General features: G+C 42.1%; 1 long non-coding RNA gene and 1 pseudogene across 2 annotated transcripts in view; one reads left to right on the top strand and one right to left on the bottom strand.

The window, feature by feature from the left end:
* The window catches only part of LOC309852832, a 642,903-nt gene that overhangs the window by 360,346 nt on the left and 261,199 nt on the right, over positions 1-21,358 (bottom strand). The window lies entirely within an intron of this gene.
* On the top strand, positions 3,481-20,163 carry LOC309852792 (vomeronasal type-1 receptor 2-like; annotated as a pseudogene). The gene is made up of 2 exons (XR_014316607.1): positions 3,481-3,576; positions 17,030-20,163. The product of XR_014316607.1 is annotated as a vomeronasal type-1 receptor 2-like (transcript).

The raw sequence follows: 21,358 nt of genomic DNA, 5'->3' as shown, positions 1-21,358 counted from the left end.
ACACATAGTCACTCATGTACTTACACAACTGCAGTTGAAACTCACAAACATTCAGGCTCACATACAAGCTAGCTCTCATCGACCTTAATGTTCACCACACCTTCACACAAATAGTTCACATTCATTATCACACAATTGGCTAACACATTCATCATGACATGTTCATATACAGAAGAAGAGTTATATCTCCAGACCTCTGGATGCCAGAAATGGGGCCACTTTTTATAATTTGTATTCTTCCAAGCCTGCAACAATCCACAAGGAGAATATTTTCAATACACAGCCTTAAAAATTTCTTTGAGCATTACAACCCTAGGTCATGTCATGTGGTGGGAATGTTGGAGTATGTGGGGTGGGGAAGTTCATGGGAGTCTGATAGAGCAGGTGAGAGAGAAGGCACAGGGAAAGAAGGGCATAGGGACAAGACAGTTATGCCAAGGTCTTGGGTTGAAGGGAAGGAGAGTATAGAAGAAGAAAGAATGAGGAGGGATAAAAGACAACTGTGTTTGATATCACAGAGAACACTGCCACATTTGAGGGTGCAAGGACACAAAGTGTGCCAGGAAGTGAAGGTATGGGGTATATTGGGATCTGGGTAAAGCAAGGTTTCACGGGAATGAAGGAGAAAACAGGGATGGGCACTTCGTAGGGAAGACATTCATGGTCTGTGGTTGGTGAAATTCATAGGAGTCTTACAGGATTTAAAACTTGTTTGGAGTGGAGGGAGAGAATATGTGGGGGTTAGGTGGACCTTGAAGGAAGAGAGTGTGGTCCAAGGCAGATAGAGAAGGTTAGACGAGGAGAGGATTAGGAGAGTTTAGGAGAAGAGAACTTGAACATGAGGACTGAAGCAATAGAGGCACAGGACAGTGAGGGAGCCAGGAGAAAGGATCAAGGTGATAGAGGTGGGATAATGGGTGTGGGTATGGATTGGGTTCATATAGGAATTGAGACTGGGACACTGGATGGTGTTGGGCATAGAGGACCCAGGGGGAGACACTGGAATTGGGAGTGGATGTTTGGCAAGACAAAGAAGAGTCTGGATGGTGTGGTTTGTGGGAGTGATGGAAAGGGAGGAGGATCACCTTGGAGTCCCTGGAATAGTGATCATGTAGGAACAGTATCAAGAAGATGACAATAAGGAGATGGTGTGCAATGAAGAAGTCTGATGGGGGCTGAGCAGAGGTGAGGGGTGCATGCAGGTTTAGCAGGTGACTCCAGCTCCACGGGTGGGGTCATCGACTATCTAGGTGGGAGATGGGTATGTGGGGTGGGGCAAAGGAATGACGGAGCTAGAAGGGATGGTGGTGGCACAGGACACATTGGAATCCACTCTTTGACCCCCATTCATTAATTCCAGCTTCATGGTTAAATCACAAGTGTCAAGCAAGCTTCTAATTTCATTTAAGTGGCAAAACTCTTGCTCATATAAAATGCTCCACCACATCATCAAATAGAAAATATAGTATAGGAGTGAAGGTGCCATTTTGGATAACAAAACTTAGTCCTTCCTGGGAAAATCAGAAAAAGGATGAGACCTGGATGGGTCAGGCTGGAGAGGCTGTTTACTGGTATTCCACATTGCAAGTGTTGGGAAGACCTGTCCCATCCCAAACTCTACATTATTGAAAAACTGTTATGGGTCAAAGAAATTTTATGCCCCAGCATATAATTTTTTAAAATTTTATTTTATTTTTTCATTGTTCCAAGATTCATTATTTATGCACTACACTCAGTGCTCCATGCAATATGTGCCCTCCTTAATACCCACCACCAGGTTCACGCATCCCTCCACCCCTTCCCCTCCAAAACCCTCATTCTGATGAAGATTCTTTTATGTGTTGTGACATTTGTAAAATCCAGCACTTTAATTATCTGAGCTTCAGTAACTCTTATTCATGGGCTTTATTGTAAGAAAATAAACCATGGGCTACCTGAAAATTTAAAGGATATTCCCCCCAGGTGTTTCATCATAAGAAACCATAAGAACTACATAAAAAATTAATGACCTACTGCATGGTGACTACCATAACAAAACAAAAAAAGTTTTAAAAGGAAACCATAAGAAGAAGGAATCACAGGTAATAGAGTTGTAGATTGATAATGTCTAAATTATTTTTCATTGCAGAAATTCCACTGATTTCTTAATACAGATCTCCAATTTGGGGGTTGCTCCCTTGGTTTAGTTATGACACCAAGTAAAAGGGATATAGGAAGTTTAGAGTTACTTATGAGATGATCTTTTTTTTTTTTTTTTTTTTTTTTTTTTTATGAGATGATCTTAACAAAGAGATGTTATCCCTGATTTTCTGGTGCATCCCAAGTAATTCCATGAGTCCTCGAGTGAGAGACCACACACAGATTTGACAGAAGAAGCAATCAGAGATTTGAAGCATGCAAGGGATTGAACAGACTTGCTGTCGTGGAAGCTGAAGTGTAGGTGAGCACACGTAGAAACTGTAAGAAGGAGATAAATTGTACCAACAACCTAAAAGATTATGGAGGTGGATTCTTCCCCAGACTCTGGAGATTGAAACCCAGGCTGATTGACACCCTGATGTCAGATGGTAACCCTAATCAGAGTACCCAGCCAAGGTCCCACATGTTTTTGATGTAAGTACTGTTTGAAAATAAATGTGTATCTTGTTACAGATTAAGTTATTAAGGAGTAATATCAGTGCAACAGACTAAATATTTCTTCCTCCCCACCCCAAAATCACACGGTGAAACTTAATCCCCAGTTTGATTGCATTTGGAGAGGGGGTTTGGGGCGATGCATAAGTGATGAGGATGAGCTCTCGTGAATGAGAACACTCACGTTGTAAAAAACGACCCCAGAGAGCCCCTTCGCGGTGAGTACATAGCGGTAGGATGGTATATATGAACAGAGCAGGGCACAGGAGACAGTCGTTCTGAAAACCTCCCAGGTGATCCTAATGGGAATCCAGCCTTGAGGACTGCTTAGCCAGACATTGCCTCTCAAAGGGTACGTGAATCTCCTGAATTCCTGTTGAAACCGAATCTATAGGAGAACCCCACTCTGAAAGACTGAGGCACAGCCGCGGTAGGACCCACGAATAAGCCTTTTCAGCACGGTCCCTGAAGGGGCTGATGCTTCTCCCCCCAGAACCCTGTTTCCACAGCATCCCCCCACACCAGTCCCTCCTTCGGTAGCACCAGAGAAAGAAAGGACACACCCGACCCCTACATACTACCGTCAACATCTCAACATAAATACTGTGGGTTCCCTGCGTTTAGCAAAAGAAAGGGAAGGAACGGAACCAGGACTGGCGATTCCGGTAGGGAGGAGGGGCTGCTATAGCGAAAAGTCTGAAGACCCCACCTGCCAAAGCAGGGTACCGAGAACTTGCAGGGTCTAGGTCCTAGGCGGGGCGGGCCTTCGTGGGTGGCCTCTGCGCAAGCGCGAATGTGGGTGTGGTTACTGGCTTCCTGCGCATGCGCATTTGGAACCAGGGTCAGGTGACCCTCGCGTTTTCCCAGTTGGCTTCGGCGCTACTGCTCCTTTTTTGTCCGCTTGAGGGACCGCGTTATAGCAGCGGATTCTCCTTTTGCGAGGTTAGTTGTCAGGGAGTGTGGGCTGATGCAGGTGTGGTAGTGCTTGGGGGTCCCGAGGAGGGAGAGGACCTGCGTGCTGTCGGCCGCTCAGCTCAGAGCTCGCAGCGGCTCCAGAGCCTGCACCGCGCGATAGGCGGGTGTCGGGGTCCTGTGAGAGGGACTGTTTTGGACCAGAGTCTGGTGGCACCGTTAACCGTGTGTATTCAGTGACGAGTCCCAGGCCCGTGGTGCCGCCCTCGAGGTCATCTAGAGTTTAGGGGACACTGGTTTCAGGTTCCGGGGGTGGGGCGAGCGACCACACGCTTTGCGCCCCATGGAGCGCATGCGCAAGGTCCTGGGCTGGGAGGAAGTGGGAAAGGGGGAAGTCTGGGACCCAGAACATGTGGGAATGAGAAGATGGGTTTGTGCTTCATTTATTTATTTATTTTTAGATTTAATTAATTTATTTGAGAAAGAGCACGAGCAGGGGAAGGGCCAGAGGGAGAAGGGTTTGTGCTTCAGACTCTGCGCGAAGAGGGCAACCTGAGTCCTGGTCTGTGGGCTTGGGGAGGATCTGGGTCTTGTGGGTGGTGGAGGGGTCCAGATGTGGGGGGATCAGGTGTGGACTGCAGATCCTAGTTCTGACGAGGGCAAGATGGGCCGGGAGACCTGGGCACAGGTATGTGGCCGGAAAGGTCGCTGCGCTGAACCAGCATTTTTGGGAGGCCTTCACAGCTGCAGCTTGGTGGTGGGGCTGTCTCCCTGCTGTCCAGGCACGGCACCAGTGTTGGCTGCACATAGACTGCCCTGCTGTCCACGCGGGGGCACAAGTGTTGGCTGCACGCAAAGCACACCACTCATCATGTAACAAGTCCCAGTGACGCTGGCTGGAGTAGACCGGAGCTAACAGCCTGTGCAGGAATGCCAGACCTCCAGTCAGAGAAGGACAAATACCATATAGTCTCAGTCATATGCGGAATCTAAGAGGGAAAACAGATGAATATGTGGGAAGGAGAGAACAAGGAAAGTTGAGAGAGAAGCCATAAGAGATTCTTAATGATAGAGAACAAACTGAGGGTGGATAGAGGGACATGGGTGGGGGAAGGGCTAGATGGGTGATGGGTATTAAAGAGGGCACTTGTGGGGCACCTGGGTGGCTCAGTGGGTTAAAGCCTCTGCCTTTGGCTCAGGTCATGATCCCAGAGTTCTGGGATCGAGCCCTGCATCAGTCTCTCTGCTCAGCAGGGAGCCTCCTTCCTCCTCTCTCTCTCTCTGCCTGCTTCTCTGCCTACTTGTGATCTCTGTCTGTCAAATAAATAAAATCTTAAAAAAAAAAAAAGAGGGCACTTGTGATCAACACTAGGTGTCATATATAATGATGAATTACTAAATTCTACTCTAGTAACCAGTATGATGCTGTATGTTTAAGAAGTTGAGGGGGCACCTGGGTGGCTCAGTGGGTTAAAGCCTCTGCTTTCGGCTCAGGTCACGATCCCGGGGTCCTGGGATCGAGCCCCACATCGGGCTCTCTGCTCAGCAGGGAGCCTGCTTCCTCCTCTCTCTCTGTCTGCCTCTCTGCCTTCTTGTGATCTCTGTCAAATAAATAAATCTTTAAAAAAAAAAAGAAGTTGAGGATAACACAAAGAAATGGAAAAGCATTCCATGCTCATGGATTAGGAGAACAAATATTGTTAAAATTTCTGTATTACTAAAAGCAATCTACACATTTAATGCAGTCCTTCTCAAAATACCATCAGCGTTTTTCACACAGCTAGAACCTAGAACAATCAGTCCTCAAGTCTGTATGGATCCACAAAGACCCTGAATAGCCAAAGCTATCTTGAAAAACCAAACCAAAGCTGGAGGAATCACTATTCTGAACTTCAAGTGGTATTACGAAACTATAGTGATCAAGACAGTATGGTGCTGGCACAAACAGACACACATAGATCAATGGGGCAGAAAAGAAAACCCAGAAATTAACCCACAGCTGCATGGTCAGCTAATTATCACCAAAGCAGGAAAGAGCATTCAATGGGAAAAAGAGGTTTTTGATAAAACTGGAAAGCAACATGGGAAAGAATGAAACTGTACCATTTTCTTACAGCATACACAAAATAATTTCAAAAAGGATGAAAGGGCTAAATGTAAGACAGGAAACCATCAGAATCATACAGGAGCACACAGGCAGTGATCTCTTTGACCTTGCCCATAGCAACTTCTTACTAGCTACATTGCTGGAGGCAAGGGAAATGAAAGCAAAAATAAACTACTGGGACTTCAACAAGATCAAAAGCTTCTGCACAGCAAAGGAAATAATTAACAAAACTAAAAGGCGACCTTCAGAATGGGAGAGGAGTTTGCAAGTGACATATCTGCTAAGAGTATCAAATATATTGTATGATAATATATATCATATATACATACATAAATGTTTTATATACATACATTTGATATATATCTTATATATATACATATATATGTATGTGTATATATGTATATATTTGGTTGATATATACATAAACCAACCAAAACACAAATAATCCGGTTTAAAAATGGGCAGAAGACGCGAGTCAACATTTTTCCAAAGAAGACATACAGATGGCTAAGAGACATGAGGAGATGTTCAACATCACTCATCATCAGGGAATACCAGTGAAAATTAAGATGAGCTGTCACCTCACAGCTCTTAGGAATGGCTAAAATTAAAAACATGAGAAACAACATGTGTTAGGAGGCATAGAAAGGGGAGGCCTCTTACTCTGTTGGGAATGCAAACTGGTGCAGCCACTCTTTAGAACAGTATGTTGGTTCCTCCAAAAGCTGAAAATAGGACTATCCTATATTCCAGCAATTACACTACTAGGTACTTACCCAAAAGATACAAAAATAGCTATTGCAAAGGATATATGTGCCCCTGTGTTTATAGCAGCATTATCAACAATAGCCAGATTACAGAAAGGGACAAATGTCCATCAGTTGATGAATGGATAAAGAAGATGTATTATACATATATACAATGGAGTATCACTCAGTCATAAAAAAGAATGAAATCTTAACATTTGTGGTGACATGGATAGAGGTAGAGTGTATTATGTTAAACGAAATAAGTCAGAGAAAGACAAATACTGTATGATTTCACTCATATGTGGAATTTAAGAAAACAGATGAGCATATGGGAAGGGGAAAAAGAAAAAAAGGAGAGCATGAAACTGCCACAAGAGCCTCTTACATGTAGGGAACAGACAGGGTTGAGGGAGGGAGGTGGATGGAGGATGGACCAGATGGGTGATGAGTATTAAAGAGGGCAGTTGTTTTTGTTTGTTTTTTGTTTGATAGAGAACTCGAGTAGGCAGAGTGGCAGGCAGAGGGAGAGGGAGAAGCAAGCTCTCCCTGCTGAGCAGAGAGCCCAACAAAGGGCTTGATGCTGGGACCCCCGTATCACGACCTGAACTGAAGGCAGACAGTTAACCAACTGAGCCACCCATGCGCCCTGAGGACACTTGTTCTGATGAGCACTGAGTGTTGTATGTTAGTGATGAATCACTAAATTTTGTTCCTGAAGCCAATATTTTAGTGTATGTTAACTAACTAGAATTTAAATTAAAACTTGGAAAAAAGGTAGTGGGATGTTAGAACAACTATTTTGCAACCATGATCTGATAATTGACTCAGGTAAAAATCATCAGTAGATGCCAAAATACTTCGAAGAGAGATAAGTTGTTCCAACAATGTCAAAATATCACTCCAGGGGCACCTGGGTGCCTCAATCCATTAAGTCCAATTCTTGGGTCAGCTCAGGTCATGATCTCAGAGTCATGAAATCAAGCTCCCAGTGAGGCTGTGCACTCAGTTCAGAGTTTTTTGGGATTCTCTCTCTTCCCTTTGCCACTCCCCTTACTTGCACACACACCACACACACACACACACACTCTCTCTTTCTCTCTCTCTCAAAAAATTAATAAAATCTTTTTAAAAATTAAAAATTCCCCAGGGAATCCATCAGGTCCTGGGCTCTTGTTTTTTGGGAGGTTTTTGATCACTGCTTCAATCTCGTTACTAGATATTGGTCTATTCAGGTTGTCCATTTCTTCCTGGTTCAATTTTGGGAGTTTATAGTTTTCCAGGAATGCATCCATTTCCTCTAGGTTGCTTAACTTACTGGCATATAACTGTTGATAATAATTTCTGATGATTGTTTCTACTTCCTTGATGTTCGTTGTGATCTCTCCCTTTTCATTCATAATTTTATGTATTTGAGCTTTCTCTCTTTTCTTTTGGATTAATTTCGCCAATGGTTTATCGATCTTACTGATTCTTTCAAAAACCAGCTTCTAGTTTCATTGATACATTCTGTTGTATCTCTGGTTTCTACCTCATCGATCTCAGCTCTAATCTTGATTATTTCCCATATGTGTGGAGTTGGTTTGATTTGTTGTTGATTCTCCAGTTCTTTAAGGTGTAGAGGCAGCTGCTGTGTTCTGGATTTTTCAGTTTTTTTGAGGGAGGCTTGGATGGCTATGTATTTCCCCCTTAGGACCGCCTTTGCTGTATCCCATAGTTTTTGGATCGAAGTGTCTTCATTCTCATTGTTTTCCATGAATTGTTTCAGTTCTTCTTTGATCTCCTGGTTGATCCAAGCATTCTTAAGCAAGGTGGTCTTTAGCTTCCAGGTGTTTGAGTTCCTTCTGAACTTTTCCTTGTGATTGAGCTCCAGTTTCAAAGCATTGTGATCTGAGAATGTGCAGGGAATAATCTCAGTCTTTTGGTATCCGTTGATTCCTGATTTGTGACCCAGTATGTGGTCTAAAAATAAAAAAAATATATATTACTCCAGCAATTACTTATTAATGAAGCAGGGGAAAAGCACCTTGAAAATTAACAGGTCTAGTAAATGGTATTATAACCAAATAAGAAAATTTAGTCAGCAAGTGTAGAAGATACTTATAACCTTTGCCTCTGAGGTGATGCCCTTCGTCTTTTCATTCCCATACTCTTCCCAGCTGACTTCATCACCCACACCCATTTTGTTTCCTTAACACCATTATCCCTCCACCAAGGTTTCAGCTCTCTTTTAACCCTCTGTCCTGGACTACTAACCATGTCCAGCCCATCCATACTCCAAGAACATAGTGTCATATCATATTTGTTGTGGTTTTTCGTATCAATGCTATTTGAAGATTCCAGCTACCAAGCAGTCAGTTCCCCTTGTTAAGCAGCTGACCAGTCCATGCTTTAACCACTTCCCTTACTGGACTCACACAAGCTGAGCCACTTTGCAGCAGTTGTGACCACCCAGGATCAGGTACCAGACAACCAGGAACAGCTTTATGTTTTGAGCTTGTGAAATGCTTCAAGTCAGCCAGTTCAGTGGGAACTCTAGAAAACTAGCTCCTCTCACTCTGCTTCCACACATGAGCTGTTCTATGGCTCTAGCTTCTGTTACCCTGTCCCCATCCATATATAGCGCCCTCCCTCCAGCATGGTCCTGCCTGGCATCCTTCTCCTTTTGGAGCTGTTATTAAGAGTTCTGCCTTTTTTTCCAGTCATGTGTCATAGTGTTGTCCGCCATCAAATAACATTGAAATCCTACAAAATGTGTTTCCTGCCTTCTGTTCTCTAAGCCCACATGGACATGAATTGTCCTGGGCTTTCCCGCCTTCCCCTTACTGTTGCTGATTATCTTCCTTCATTTTCCCCCTTGTTCTTATAACTAGTGTAACACTAGGCCCACAAACTAATGTCTACTGTGTTACACCTTTAACTTCCATGCACATTGTCCCCTTGTTCCATCAAGACCTGCAATGCACTTGAAACATCGTGCACCCTTTAAGCCCTGTGTGTCTTTTTATCCTGCATACTCTCACACCTCCCACACTCCATATACTCCTGTTAGTAATTGGATTCCTAACAGGATGTTTATCCCAGGATTCATATTTCATAGTCCTAATAACTAATACATCAGAATGTGGAGATCGGGCCTTCAAAGAGATGATGAGGCTAAAAATGAGGCTGTTGCAGTGCATCCTAATACAATATGACTGACGTCCTTACAAGGAGAGGAAGTTAGGAAATAGCAGCAATGCAGATATGCAAGACCAGAGAGAGGCTGTGTGAACAACACACAGGGAGAAGCTGGCCATATTCAAGCAGGCATAGAAGCCTCAGAAGAAACCAACTCTGCTGACCCCTAGATCTTGATTTGTCACCTAAAAACTCTGAAGAAATAAGTTTCTGTTGTTTATGCCATCCAGTCTTTGATATTTTGTCATGACAGCCCTGCTGGACTAATACTGTCCCATGTCACCATGTTTCATTGCTTTGCCCTCTTCCCCTCTGCTCCTGTTCTGCTATGTTACAGCTCATGAACTGCCTTTCACCACCAAATTTTTCCCCACACCCTGCATTCCCATAGCAGAGCTCAGAGAAGTTTTGAAATGCTACACAGGTAAAATGTGCTCCTGGCATTCGGAAGGAGTTCAGTTGTAGACATGGCTCCTCTTTCTTGCATTCACAGACTTGGACATAGGAAAAGAATTATACAGACATTTTTCTGAGGAGCATACACCTGGTGACTTTGTGAGGGTTTTTGTGAAATTGAGTAGGACTTTGGTGTTTGGGTATGCATTATGAGTATGTATGTATGTGAGTGTGAGTCTGTATGTGGTCAGTGTGCACATGACTGCGGGTGTGAGCCTATATATGCCAGAATGGGAAAGACTATGTGCGTGTGTATTTATCTTGAGTGTGCATACTATGTGTGTTTCTGAGTGTGTGAACATGTATGTGCATGTTCTTTGTGTTCGCAGAATGGGTTGACAACCATATGGTTCTATTCCTGTACTGGGATATTGGATGAGTAGGAAGAATATAGGGAAAATTTGGCAAAACTTAACAGAGGTCTGTCCTTTGCCATCTCACCCTGGAAGATAATCTCCACCCCTTGTAATGTCATGCTCACAGTATTGCCTTTGTTTATCTCAGGGAATGGCCACCAGACAGTCTGATAGTGGTTTATGAATGGAACTTGGGCCATGCAGTGTCAGGTTCGCTTCTGAAGTAGCTGAACACAAAATAAATCAGCCAGACTTCCCTAGAACAGGAGAATAAATAGCTATCCAGTCAGTATGTGATTGAGCTCCAGTAAAAAGTGTCAACAACTAGGTTTTGGTGGGCATCCCTGGTGGCAATATGCTTATGAGTATTGTCAAATATCGATGTCTGGAGAATAACACACCCATCACTTCACAGAGGGGACACTGGAACTCTTTCATACTTTTTCTGGACCCTACCCCATATATTTCTTCCATGTCTAGTATTAATCTGTATCCTATCCTTTCAGATACAGATTAGTAAACCATAGTGGTGAGTACAATAGCTCTCGGTGACTTATAGGAGTCCTTCTGGAGAATTCTGAAAATGGCACATGGTTTTAGGAGTCCTGAACTTGAGCTGGTATCAGAAGTAGGTGTGTTCCCATTGAACGTTTAAAAAAAAAAAAATTGGTGTGATCTGGTTAGTATGGCTAAAATTAACAACTCAGGAAACAATAGGTGTTGGCAAAGATTCGGAGAAAGGGGAACCCTCTTACGCTGTTGGTGGGAATGCAAACCATTACAGCCACTCTGGAGAACAGTATGGAGGTTCCTCAAAAAGTTAAAAATAGTCCCCCAAATTCATTTTCGCTTTTGTTTCCTTTGCCTTTGGAGACATATCTTGAAAGAAGTTGCTGTGGCTGATACAGAAGAGGTTACTGCTTATGTTCTCTATGATTCTGATGGATTCCCGTCTCACATTGAGGTCTTTTATCCATTTCGAGTTTATCTTTGTGTATGGCGTAAGAGAATGTCCAAGTTTCATTCTTCTACATACAGCTGCCCAAATTTCCCAGCACCATTTATTGAAGAGACTGTCTTTTTTCCCACTGTATATTTTTTCCTGCTTTGTCAAAGATTATTTGACCATAGAGTTGAGGGTCCATATCTGGGCTCTGTACTCTGTTCCACTGGTCTGTGTGTCTGTTTTTATGCCAGTACCATGCTGTCTTGGTGATCACAGCTTTGTAGTAAAGCTTGAAATCAGGTAACGAGATGCTGCCAGTTTTGTTTTTCTTTTTCAACATTTCCATAGCAATTCAGGGTCTCTTCTGATTCCATACACATTTTAGGATTGTTTGCTCCAGCTCTTTGAAAAATACCAGTGGAATTTTTATCAGAATGGCATTAAAAATATAGATTGCTCTAGGCAGTATAGACATTCTAACAAAGTTTATTCTTCCAATCCGTGAGCATGGAATGGTCTCCCATCTTATTGTGTCTTCTTCGATTTCTTTTATGAGTGTTGTGTAGTTCCTCAAGTAGAGATCCTTTACCTCTTTGGTTAGGTTTATTCCCAGGTATCTTATGGTTCTTGGTGCTATAGTAAATGGAATTGATTCTCTAATTTCCCTTTCTGTGTTTTCATTGTTGGTGTATAAGAAAGCCACTGATTTCTGTACATTGACTTTGTATCCTGCCACATTATTGAATTGCTGTAAGAGTTCTAGTAGTTTGAGGTGGAGTCCTTTGGGTTTTCCATATAAAGAATGTTGTCATCTGCAAAGAGAGAGAGTTTGACTTCTTAATTGCCAATTTGGATATATTTGCTTTCTCTTTATTGTCTGATTGCCGTTGCTAGGACTTCTAAAACTATGTTGAACAGGAGTGGTGAGAGTGGGCATCCTTGTCATGTTCCTGATCACAACGGCAAGGCTGCAAGCTTTTTCCCAGTGAGGATGATATTTGGTGTGGGTTTTTTATAGATAGATTTTATGAAGTTCAGGAACGTTCCCTCTATCCCTATACTTTGAAGCGTTTTAATCAGGAAGGGATGCTGGATTTTGTCAAATGCTTTTTCTGCATCAATTGAGAGGACCATGTGGTTCTTCTTTCTCCTCTTATTGATTTGTTCTATTACATTGATTTGCGAATGTTGAACCATCCTTGCAACCCAGGGATGAATCCCACCTGGTCATGGTGGATAATCTTTTTAATGTGCTGTTGGATCCTATTTGCTAGGATCTTGTTGAGAATCTTAGCAACCATATTCATCAGTGATATTGGTCTGAAATTCTCCTTTTCTGTGGGGTCTTTGCCTGGTTTGGGGATTAGGATAATGCTGACTTCATAAAAAGAGTCTGGAAGTTTTCCTTCTGCTTCTGAAGCTGCTTTTTTGAAACCGCTTCAGGAAAATAGGTGTTATTTCCTCTATGAAATTTTGGTAGAATTCCCCAGGGAATCCGTAATGTCCTGGGCTCTTATTTTTTGGGAGGTTTTTGATCACTGCTTCAATCTCATTGCTAGATATCGGTCTATTTAGGTTGTCAGTTTCTTCCTGGTTCAGTTTTGGAAGTTTATAGTTCTCCAGGAATGTATCCATTTCATCTAGGTTGCTTAACTTATTGGCATATAATTGTTGATAATAATTTCTGATGATTGTTTCTATATCCTTGATGTTAGTTGTGATTTCTCCCTTTTCATTCATAATTTTATTAATTTGGGTCCTCTCTCTTTTCTTTTGTGTTAATTTGGCCAATGGTTTATCGATCTTACGGATTCTTTCAAAAAACCAGCTTCTAGTTTCATCAAGATCAAAAGCTTCTGCACAGCAAAGGAAACAGTCAACAAAATAAAGAGGCAACCCACAGAATGGGAGAAGGTATTTGCAAATGACAGTACAGACAAAAGGCTGATATCCAGGATGTATAAAGAACTTCTCAAACTCAACACACACAAAACAGATAATCATGTCAAAAAATGGGCAGAAGACATGAACAGACATTTCTCCAATGAAGACATACAAATGGGTATCAGACACATGAAAAAGTGTTCATCATCACTAGCCATCAGGGAGATTCAAATCAAAACCACATTGAGATACCACCTTACACTGGTTAGAATGGCCAAAATTAACAAGACAGGAAACAACGTGTTTTGGAGAGGTTGTGGAGAAAGGAGAACCCTCTTACACTGTTGGTGGTAATGCAAGTTGGTGCAGCGACATTGGAAGATGTGGAGATTCCTTAAGAATGTGGAGATTCTTTAAGAAATGTGGAGATTCCTTAAGAAATTAAAAGTAGAGCTTCCCTCTGACCCTGCAATTGCACTACTGGTTATTTACCCCAAAGATACAGATGTTGTGAAAAGAAGGGCCATCTGTACCCCAATGTTCATAGCAGCAATGGCCACAGTCGCCAAACTGTGGAAAGAACTAAGATGCCCTTCAACGGATGAATGGATAAGGAAAATGTGGTCCGTATACACTATGGAGTATTATGCCTCCATCAGAAAGGATGAATATCCAAGTTTTGCATCAACATGGATGCAGCTGGAAGAGATTATGCTGAGTGAAATAAGTCAAGCAGAGAGAGTCAGTTATCACATGGTTTCACTTATTTGTGGAGCGTAAGGAATAACACGGAGGACATGGGAGATGGAGAGGAGAAGGGAGTTGGGGGAAGTTGGAGGGGGAGGTGAACCATGAGAGACCATGGACTCTGAAAAACAATCTGAGGGTTTTGAAGGGGTGGGGGGTGGGAAGTTGGGAGAGCCTGTTGTTGGGTATTAAGGAGGGCACGTATTGCATGGAGCACTGGATGTGGTGCATAAACAATGAATTCTGGTACACTGAAAAGAAATTTTTAAAAATTAAAAATTTTTTTTAAAAAAAGAAATACTTGTTGGACCCTGTATGATTTCATGTCTTTTCTAAATTCTTAGGTAACGATGCAGCTTAGGAGACAGAACTAAGCATGAATTCGATCTTAGTGGCAGAACTTCTCAGGGAATCGGGGACACCTGTGAGATACGTACATCTCACCACCAGTCCCTTGAGTATTTATTGCTCCTTCCATGTGAGACCCTGTCTACCATCAGGGATCATGAAAAAGTAGGTGCCTCTCTTAAACCATACAGTGGTCTCCTTGGAGATACTCACAAACTTGTAATTGGGTTTGGTAATTAGCAGTGGGAAAAAGTTTTTCGGAGATATTTTCAGCTACTGAAGCCTGCACTCTCACTGCCATCCTGTGTGAAATGATAATTGCAATTCTGAGGGGAGTGGAGGGGAAGTCTTATCTTGGGGTCTGGCTGCCTCCCTCCCTCACATACTGGTTGCCATGACCTTTACACTGAGCCCCATCCATCGGGAAGGAGTCTGGTGAGTATTTTCTTTTTCAGTTTGAGAGAGCCTGTAAGGGAGCACGTCTAAGTGTTCACATCTGTGAAAGGGATTCTGTGGGTCAGGACAGTTTTGGGCAAAGCTGAACAGGGAGGTGGAATCATTCCTTGGGTATGAGCCAAGCTTATAAAGAGAGATGAGGATCCTGGACCCTGGACCCACACCTGATGGCTCCTGATGGGATTTACTAAAATCCTCTCTGAGGACACTTAACTCATGAAAATCCCAGTGACAGCAAAGAGTTGTTTGGAAGGTGTGTAAGGACTGTAGTTATGAAATTCATCTTCTGTTCACATTACAGGAATCAGATTAAATTTTCAGTCTTCTTAAAGGTGTACTTACAATGCCTTCACGCTTCTAATACTGAGTAGATTAGAGATGTAACAGTTTTCTGATCTATAGAGATCATGTAGATGAATTTGTTTCCAGGATATTAAAAAAAAATTTTTTTTTAAGATTTTATTTATTTATTTGAAAGACAGAGATCACAAGTAGGCAGAAAAGCAAGCAGAGAGAGAGGAAGGGAAGCATGTTCCCTGCTGAGCAGAGAGCCTGATGTGGGGCTCGATCCCAGGACCCTGGGATCATGACCTGAGCCGAAGGCAGAGGCTTAACCCACTGAGCAACCCAGGCACCCCTAAAAAGTTATTTTTAATCTAACACTGAATATGTGACACACTGGAGATAGTAATTGTGCCGCTACTGAAACCATCTGAGGTGTCATGTCTAGGAAGAGACTGCTTTTTCTCCTGAAGGTGGAGACAGCATTTAAGGAAAAGGTTGCTACAGGATCAGACAAGAGGCATTAGACCACATGAATCTTGGTTTGTTCTTTCTGGCTTAGTAATATTCTAACATCAGTCCCAGTCTCAGAACTGATTATGATTTTAACTTACATGATGCACACAATTCCATATTCTTAGATTCCATTTTATATGTGTCTTGTATTTTAATGTCTGTTACACTTCTTGCCTTAGTGCTAATAGTTTGACTCAGTGTATGTTTTGATAAATACCTCAACATTTGAAACAATTATCAATAAGTTTTCTACTTCTCTTTCATCAAATAGTAGTATTTCCTAGAACATTGCTTAGAAAACAAAGTAATATGATGCTTTAGTTTGTGTGATGGAGGCCATGAATTTTGTTCCTTGTGCGACAGGAAATGACTATACTGTTAAAAAAGTATTGTTTAGTAGATACTGTGTTTACCCAATATGTCGGCACAGGGATGTTTGACGTAGAATTAGCCTATAATTGGTGGACCTACACTTCATTATGATACTAAAACTTTATTTATGGGGCTCCGGGGTGGTTCAATCAGTTAAATGTCTGATTTTGGCTCAGGTCATGATCTCAGTGTTCTGGGACCTAACCCTGCATTGGGCTCCATGCTCAGTGGGGGCCTGTTTGTCTCTCTCCTATTGTCTCTCCCCCGGCTCATGGGTGCTGCCCCTCTCTCTGTCCCTCTCTCTATTTCTCTTTCAAATAAAATCTTTTAAAAAAAAATAGAAAACTTTATGTATCTTATTCACAGAGAAAATATTCTTAGTGAAAGATGGATTCTTGTTACAGCTGAGATTATAAAATAAAATACAACTGATAGGAAAATGGAAGAGTATGAAATGAAATACAGGTCTGGATTATTTGAAAGCACAGGTGACATGCTTTGTTCATAGAGCACAGAGGTTCGGACACTGTCTTGGCACCAGCCGGCTAGGCTCTAGTCACTAGTTGGCCTTTAATTAACCACCATGTGAACTTAGACAGATTGCTTTACCCTCTGTACCTAAGTTGTCCTTATCGCTACAATGAAAATAATATCAGCGCCTACATCATGCAGGTAGGAAAATAGAAGAGATTCCAAATTTATGGCTTGATAGCTCTGATTCACGCATTTTATGGGTGTTGGAAGGTTCTTTTTTCCACAGTGGGAAGCATCTTAGCAGAGCCATGCTGAAGTAAACGTGTTTCCCAGAGTTTATGGATTTCAGTTGATATGATATTTGTAGCCCCCAGAACCTGTTCCAGGGTGGGATCTTCTGATTTTGAGGAACTTTACAGTCACTGGGATCTGTCAGAATGACTCCAGGGTTTAGTCACGAGAATGGTTTCCTCATCAGACATCGTGATTGGTTCTGGGGATTTTCTCACTTCTTTCTCATCATCTCTTCCTTTTCTACAGGGAATCCAAGATGAGGTCCCAAGATGTGATCCTTATCTGAGTATAGTTGCTTATTGGTCATTTTCTTTTACAGGTGTCTCAGGATATTCGCAGCATTTAATTGAAACATTCTCCCATGAGTTTTGAGTACACATCAGTTTGCTGTCCTCAAGAGTTGGCAGGGTGTGTGTCCATTGGTACCAGTTGCCTCTTCTGCATCTCCAATCATCAGGAGCAGCCCTGGGACCTCCAGGTGGGTGAAAACGTGAAACCTCCTCAGGATATTGGGATTTCCGTTTTCTCTACTGGACCTTGTATGTGTTGGTAAATATCCTTTCTCCCATGACAGAGCAACAAACTCATCAGAAAGAACAAAGATTTAGGATGCTTCAGTGCACAAAATCTCAGACTTACTCTAAGTAGCAATGTTACAGTTCTGTGATGTTCATTGTTGGGCTCAAATCTAAGCGTTTAGGTCTATAAGTTTCTTTCTGTACAGACTCTGTGAGCAGGCTGAACACATTTCACAGGAAGAACCTTCTCATCTCCGTGCAATTTTACTTTGGTGATTTGTATTTTAAAAAGTAAAGTTATGTACATTTCAACTGTGCAACTCACTGGGAGTTCGCAAGTGACCCCACCTATGTACACAGTTCCTAGATGAGAAACAGAATGTTTTCAAACCCCCAGATATCCCACTAAGTCACTATTCCCATAGGCATCATTTTCTTGGCTATATCTGTAGGATTGGAATGTTTGGGAATAAGTTCATAAGTTTCCAACATTTGAAAGATTAGATTACTTTTGTTTGTTCCATACTTAACATAAATGGACTTATCCTGCATGAAATGTGTTATTATGACTTCTTTCTCATGCCATATGACTTTTCAAAATTTATCTGTGTTGTTTCATATTATCATTGGCATTTGGCTTTGCTGTAGAAGACTCCATGTGAATATGAAACCATTCATGGATTGCTTCTCCTGTTAATGAGAAATCGGTTTCCTGAGTTTGGGCTGTTGTGAGTAGTGAGTAATGCTGGTATGTAAGTTCTGTAACCAGTCTTTTGGGGATACCTGTACAAATTTTTGGTGAGTGTATTTGTGGGACAGTGTAAGTAGATGGTACTACAGTTTCCAAATGTTTGTATTAATTTTAACACCCATCAGCAGTGTATGAGATTCTTGGTTGATCCATATCTTTGCCGAAATTTCTCTCACTCTGAGTTTAGATTTCTGGGTAGTGTTTGATGGCACCAGGCAGTAGTGTTATATTTGAAATTTTTCTAACTACAGACATTGAACATTTTCACATGGTATCTCTTGAATAACCTCTTTTTTGAAGTTTTAATTTAAATTCACTTAGCCAACATATAGTACATCTTCAGTTTTGGTATAATATTCAGTGATTCATTAGTTGCATATAAGACCGAGTGCTCATCACATCATGTGCCCTCCTTAATGCCTATCACCCCGTTACCCTGTTCCCCCACCCACCTCCCTTTCCACAACCCTCAGTTTGTTTCCTGGAGTCCAGAGTGTCTCATGGTTTGTCTCCCTCTCTGATTTCTTCCCATTCAGTTTTCCCTCCCTTCCCCTCTGAGCCTCTGCACTATTCCTCACATTCCACATATTTCATTTAGCACAATACCCTCCACAAGTGTTTGTTGGAACGGTTTCTCTGTTGTTTATTCTGCTGCATAGTCTTTAAGAATTCTCTGTGCTAATTATAGATTGTGTGTGTAGTGGGGGTGTTTTGATGAAAAACCCCTCTAAATTTACTATAAAATCATTTTCCCATGTGATTAATATGTTCAGTGCTGTTTAAGAAATATTTTGTTCAAAGGCCAAATAAAGGGTTTTTTTTTTAAACTTTTCTCAAAAAACCTATTATGTCTTTGAAATTTAGATCAGCAGTCTATTCACAATTGACTTGTTTATGGTATGCGTAGTGATCAAGTTTACTCTTTTTTCCAATAGGGCTAGTGAATTTCAACTTCTAAAAATCTTGTATTATTCTTTCTTTCCATTTGGTCTCATTTGTCATTGCCTCTCCCAGGTTAACATCCCCTCATCCCTACTGCTGATTTTTACATGAAATGTACTAGATCTCCATCTCTTCCCATCTCTGACAGTTTTGGAAGTCGAGCAGGAGTGCACAGTGAAAGTGAATCTGGGTGTCAAAATTTCAGTTGGCCTTGTTGCTCAGAGGAATGCTTGTTGCCATAATTTTTAGGAAAACATGTTGAATGACAGAATATCTTCCAGGAATTTGATAATGGGAATAATCTTCTTGTCACTGATGATAGTTGGAATTGTGGGTCATTTCTTTCTTTTTTACCATTACCTGTTCCTTTTCCACACCAAATGCAGGGTGAGGTGTACCCATTTGATTCTCAGGCACCTGATCATATCCAACTCCATGGTCATTCTCTCTAAGGGAGTCCCCCAGACAATGATGACTTTTGGGTTGAAACATTTTTCCAGCAAATTTGGGTGCAAACTTCTTTTATATGTTCAGAGAGTGAGCAGGGGCGTGTCCATTAGTAGCATCTGCCTCTTGAGCGTGTTTCAGACCATCATGATCAGCCCCATGAACTCCTGTTGGAAGGATCTTAGAGTCAAAGCCCCAAAGTATATTGGCTTCTCCATCTCCCTCTGCTGATCATGTACATATTTGTAAATTTAATTTTTCATGTGTATGTGTTGTATGTGTCTGATAAATGGAGCATGAAAAACATCACAAACAAAGGCTATTTACGGTACTGTTTTACTATAGATCATGAGACAATCACAGCCCCAACGTATGCACTGTTGATAATACTCTCTGAAGTTTCATTTTCTGGGCTCATGATCTGGGCCTGTGGCTCCATGGTTTTCATCCTGCACAGGCACAGACAGCGGGTTCAACACATTCACAGGCCTAATAATGTCTCCCCCAGATCCTCTGCTGAGTCCAGAGCCACCCAGAGTATCCTTGTCCTGGTGACCACCTTTATGTCTTTTTACTTCCTCTCCTCCATCTTTCATGCTTATATTGATTTTATTTATAATCTCAGATGGTGACTGGTGAATACTGCTGTGGTGATTTCTGTGTGTTTTCCAACTGTCAGTCCCTTTCTGCTCATGAGTCAAGACTCTGCTATACCCAGGCTCAACTTTTCCTGGATAAGGAACAGAAAATCCTTTAACCGTACCAGAAAAAAATAAATTAAATGTTTCTGGACAGTATCCTGGGTTTTTTTGTTTTGTTTTGTTTTGTTTTAAGATTTTATTTATTTATTTGACAGAGAGAGACACAGCGAGAGAGGGAAACAAGCAGGGGGAGTGAGAGGGAGAAGCAGGCTTCCTGCCAAGCAGGGAGACCGATGCAGGGCTTGATCTCAGGAGCCTGAGATCATGACCTGAACCAAAGGCAGACTCTTAAGGACTGAGCCACCCAGGCGCCCCATCCTGTTGTGAATTCATTCCTCATTCTGGAAAAGTCAGTAATGAATGTAAGGAGACGCCACATGCCATTCAAAGGAGGACACTGATGGGTGTTGGTGTTTCATCAGCCACTTCAGTATGGGACATACATGGGCATAATAGAAGGGAATACAGCAGCTGATCTCATTCTGATGCCTAGCATCCTGAAAACAGTAGTTTCATAAAATGATTTTTGAGTGAAATTGAGTGGATTTGGTGCTGGCTTTACAGGTGAATCAGTGGTTTCCCAAGAGTGTACTTGTGGGCACATCACATAAGCATGACTACAGTCAGGCAGTGAGGGGTGGATATCGTTGGGAGGCAGTTCTGCATGGATTCCTATGCATGTGCAGGCCTTTTGGGCAATGGCACTGGCAGCTTTTATCATGGACTCTAGTTTATAGATATTCTATAGGGGGAAAAAAAAGTCTTGGGTCTTAGGGAGACTGTCCCGTTTGGGGCAGAGGACAGATTTGTTTGCTGTACAAGGAACAACAGGCTGTAGGTAAGGAATGGCAACACCTAAAATGTTAGAAGTTCAGGGAAGAAGTTAAGGCTGAGAGTCCCCTTGATCCTTAGCTAACATTAAGGAAGACCTGAGACATGGTGGCAACCCTTCCGAAGTTAAATGGGGATCAGGAGCCACTAAGCGCTCCAGTAACTACACCATGCTCTCCTCCACCATGAAGCTGGTTGCCAACATAGTAGGAAAGTCATTGTTAACAAGCTGTTTCTTTAAGAAAAATATTTTACTTATTTATTAGAGCCCAAGCAGGGGAGTGGCAGAGGGAGAGGGAGTAGCAGACTCCCCATTGAGCGGCTTGATCCCAGGATTCCAAGATTGTGACCTGAATCATGACCATGAGCCACCCAGGTGCCCCACAAGCTGTTCTGATGGTAAGTTGAAGTTAAATTTAGAGGTAGAGTCCCAGCACCAATTTCAAAGTGGTTCCACT

This window comes from Mustela nivalis (genome assembly GCF_964662115.1).
Source record: "Mustela nivalis genome assembly, chromosome: 18".
NCBI classification, from domain to species: Eukaryota; Metazoa; Chordata; class Mammalia; order Carnivora; family Mustelidae; genus Mustela; species Mustela nivalis.
This window is presented reverse-complemented; position numbering and strand designations above follow the sequence as displayed.